This window comes from Stylophora pistillata, chromosome 11 (genome assembly GCF_964205215.1).
Source record: "Stylophora pistillata chromosome 11, jaStyPist1.2, whole genome shotgun sequence".
NCBI classification, from domain to species: domain Eukaryota; kingdom Metazoa; phylum Cnidaria; class Anthozoa; order Scleractinia; family Pocilloporidae; genus Stylophora; species Stylophora pistillata.
Genome location: NC_142529.1, coordinates 10,752,280 through 10,756,998, shown reverse-complemented (window position 1 = coordinate 10,756,998; position 4,719 = coordinate 10,752,280).

The window sequence follows — 4,719 nt, the reverse complement described above, 5'->3', positions numbered from 1 at the left end:
TCTGGTAACCATGAGAGTCAGAAAAACTTTTCAATTGGAGTTTGCAGTTACATGTACATGGCTGTACTTAAAAATTTGGTTTTGGTTTTCAGCTTGCGTAGTCAGTCATGTATCAGACGAGCGTTGCAAAAGAAAGTAATTTTCATTTCGACACCTTCTGAGATTGCATATTGAAAGAGCCCTCTACTCAGTCACAAATCTAGCTAGCTGAAAGAATTAGGTTTTTCTCAAATACTGTACAATATTATTTGTATAATTTATTTTATTTAAAGAATAAAAAGGAGATTACGGAAGGACATCAGAGGCAACTGGTTAATAGAGAAGTATGTTCGGCTCAATAAAATTTAGACCTTGCTTGTTTAAAAGGCAAAAGCTGTAAAGATAGTTTCAGATATTCAGCATCGTACAAATGCATCTTGGCTGTTTCAGTGACTTATAGTTACTAGAGCCGAGATCATCGTTAATACTCTCAGGCTTGTTTTATATAATTAATTAAAAAAGAGGCTTGTTTCATAGAATTCATTAAAAAAGAGATGTACATACATTTACATGTATTTCAGCAATTTCGGGTTTTTCTTTTTACTATTTTTTTTATTAGGTTAAGCGTCAGTTAGAGCAGAAGGAAGTTGAAGAGGAAGGAGAAGATATTCGACAATTTTCTCAAGCTAAAAAGGTACTTAAGTCTTAATGAGGAGCTCAAATTAAAATTTACCTGTGTTTTTGTCCTGTGTATTTCTTTTTAAAAATTCGAACTCTTCTTGTTTGTCCCTTTGAAGGTTGAAACCCTTCAATAACAGTTTTTCAAAATTCTTGCCTTCACTAACTTATAGTTGGTAACTAACTTACTTTATCTCCAGTTTTGCTGTGTGTTTGCTAAAGTAGTGTTTCTGGTCTTTTGCAACTGTAGAAAATGGCAAGGATGCGTAAAGAGAAAGAGAGTGAACTGTTCAGACAACCAACAAACATATGTATGAAATACATATATATGAACTGCGGTTATAATAATATAATATAGATCAATTTCTATAGCGCATTTCCATGTAAAATGCTCTAATGCGCTTTACAACACTGTGCGGGGGACTTTTCCAGACTGCCGGCGGCAGTTTACAATTAATAAAGGAGAAATTTTTACAGATGCCCCCTCCCCCCATTCCCAGTAAACAGGCCAGACCACATCACAGTAATCTCGTGATGTGGGTTCTTTAACGTCCCTTGCCGAAATTAACTAATTGATAGGTGCAGGAGACGGGACCTCCGGCTTTACGTCCTATCCGAGAAGACGAAGCAATGTGAGTGAAGCGTCTTGCTTAAGGACACAACGTCAAGCCCCAGCCAGGACTTGAACCCGGGCCATCTGACCTAGAGTCCAGCGCACTGACCACTGGACGCACTGACCATATGAAACGTATATGTGCACGATCCTTCGCAGTTAAGCACTATTTAAGCAATAGTGATTATCAGACCTGAAAAAAATTCAGGCCTGTACGGGATTCGAACCACTGACCTCTGCGATACTAGTGCAGCGCTCTACCAATTGAGCTAACGAGCCAACTGGGAGCAGGCCATCAAATTAATTCGACATAAACCCGTAGATGATAAATCAAACAACAAACATATGTATGAAATACATATATATGAACTGCGGTTATGAAACGTATGTGCACGATCCTTCGCAGTAAAGCACTATTTAAGTGCTTTAATAAGTAATCAATTTCTATTTATAGCGCAGTAAAGCACTATTCGCAGTAAAGCACTATTTTTTTCATAAAGATTAATGGTTCATTACTTGTTTGGAAGTGTTTTTTTCTGCCAGGAGGCCTCAAAATCGTTCTTTTGGGGCTTCCAAAGTTCGGCGGTTAATTCGGCTCGCTCTCCACAGTGAAGAAATATTATTATAACATAACCAAAGTAAAGCGCGCACTCTGATTGGTCAATTTAGCGTCCCTCGTTTTCCCATGGGTGTACGCTGCTGACGTGAGCAAATGCAAAGACTATTTTTCCACGGGCGCATCTTTTTCTGGCCACGTAAGATTTGTTAAATAAAAGGGAACTCTTTAGCTACAATGTATCAATGTTATGTTATAAAACAAATGGTAAACACCACAGCGTACACTATTGAGTTATGGATGCACTTGAGAGGTTTGCTAAGCACTCAAGAAGCTAGAGTCGCTCTCGGCTATCGCCTCGAGCGACTCTTACGCTTCTTTCGTGCTTAGCAACCTCCCGCGTGCATCTATAACTCAATAGTTTGTTAATTATCATTATTATTATTATTATTATCATTATTATTATTATTGTCGCAGAGAAATCAACTGAATGCTACATTCTAATCAGGCAGCACAGGACGAAAACCGTAACCTGTGAGCCATGGAGTAAAAAATAAATGTACATTAACTAATCCTAAAAAGCTTTTCCGTTGTGTCTACGGTCCTCCCTCTGACAGGAACTCAAACTGCCACCTTGAAAGTCCGGGCAATATTCAGCGTGCCCGAGAGCACTGCCGTCTGCATCTTTCGCAGTACGTCTGTGCTTCTGCCTCCCACCAGCTCGCGCATCATGACATCCAGCTCCCATGACCACCCCCCGAGGGCATCCATAATGATGTTATATTGCTTCACCTCGTAGCCTGGGAACTGCTGCCTTAGTTCCCAGCGAAGGGGTCCGTACTATTATTATTATTATTATTATTATTATTATTATTATTATTATTGTATATGGAACGGTTTTTATTCGTTGAAATGTTAAAAGCTTTCTTTTATGTCACCAGCCCGAAGTGAAGGAGCGAGAGCGACAAGCCAAGGCAGCTGAACTACGCTTGGACAAACGCAACGGAGAGCTGCTCAGAGAGGAGGTCAGATTCAATTCCAAGAGTACGCCAACAAGGTCATCACTAAAGCCAAAGACAATGACCGTAATCCGTACCTACTTATGAAGGCCGCTCAAGAAACGCCCGGAGGAGGTCGTGGGCCCAAATTTCTAGGCAAAAGAGGACTTCAACCAAGTTACCTTGTGGGTGATGCTACCGGCGTGCAGTTGCCAAATTACTCCAATGGAACAGTGAAGGGCTCATACAAGAAAATTTACGGCAATCCCGGCGATAGTAAGAAGCGCTTAGGGTTTACCTGGTGACTGATCTCAAGTGCGATGAATTTGAACTTGTAAATAGACTTCCGTTTATCGGAGATAACTTCTTGTTCTTAGAGTTTCCAGAGTGACCGGATTTCATGAAGTGTTATATGCTGGCAGGAATTACAAATATAACAGAAGACTACAGGTTTCCAGCTTTCTTTTCCAGAGATCTAAAACCACGGCGAAGTATTTTGGCAAAAAAAAAAGCGTGCAAACAGAATAAGAAAGATGGTAAAATTGGACTTCGGTCGTCGGATGAAGGAAAATCTCCCTAGTTGTAAAACAATCGCTTGTAAAAGGAAACTTTGATATAACAATGTATGACTTACTTTCTGTCCATAAGATATAATGAAAATGATTAAGGTAGCAAGGAACGCGTATTGTCTTTACGCAAAGAATTCTTATTATGCCTAGCACCTCGATGTTTCACGGGGCAACTGTAGTATATAAGGAATACCATTTCAACTTTGTTGATATATCCAAATTATTTCGTTACACCCACCGACGCAGCCCCAAACAGTTTCTTTCGGAACCATCAGCCTTTATAAGGAATACTGTTTAGTCCCGCTAAAAGATAACTCGCATTGAACCATCTCCCCTGAATTTTCATGTGCGAACGACTTAGCGTGTATATCGTGACAAATTAGTTGCATTTTAGCAAGGTTTCCAGTTGAGCAAAGTAGCGAAGACTGATTGTCACCAGCGCACCTGGAATTCTTAGTTTCCAGGAAAATATTATCATAATTTATGCTGACATGATTTTTCCGACAATCAACTCTGCTATTCAAATAACTGATTATCACGCAAGCTCGTAAACAGTTTCAGAGAGAAGACATTGAAAGGAGATTAGCGTAATCAACAAAGAGTAATTCGTGCTTTACGAATTCATGCCCGCTCCCTTACAATACGTGAGTAACTTACCGTGTTTATCTCTCTCCTATTTGTACTATGTACAGTGATAAGGTGGAATAACTATTTGCCTTGATATCAAGACCTTTTTCAAAGGCAAAAATAGTCAAGGTCGGCTATTTACACGAGGTCTAAACCAAACCGCGTATTTACGCAAGCAGTGGGCCTTACGTACGTATTTTCTATAAGTGGTAAGTTTTCATTCAATGAACGTCCTTTCACTGCTAGCTTTCGGCTCTCCTAACACTCCTCAAAAAAACAAAGGTTCGGCTAAATTTCAGATGGCCTTGAACGCGGTTCTGATAAACAATGGCTAAACTTTGTTCCAATGACCGGCCCTCAGTCTCTAAAACCAATCCGCATTGGAAAAAGCAATCTGGCAGACGTCTAAATTTGGCCATTTGGAGGTTAACGATATTTCTTTTCCGAATGAAGGCTTATTACGAAACATAACGTGGCAAATTTCAGGGTCTTCTTCAATACGAAAACCAAAAGATTCAGGAATCGTATAAGTAGTTTATCAATGCTTTTTCTCCCCACAGGAGATTGGAGCGGCTAACACACCAGAAAATTTATTTTGTTGTTGCTGTCGTTTTTGTTGTGATTGTTTCCTTTTGTTTGGCAGATATCTCTTCCCTGACAATGCAGCACAACCCCGTCAATAAATTCCAAAATCCACTC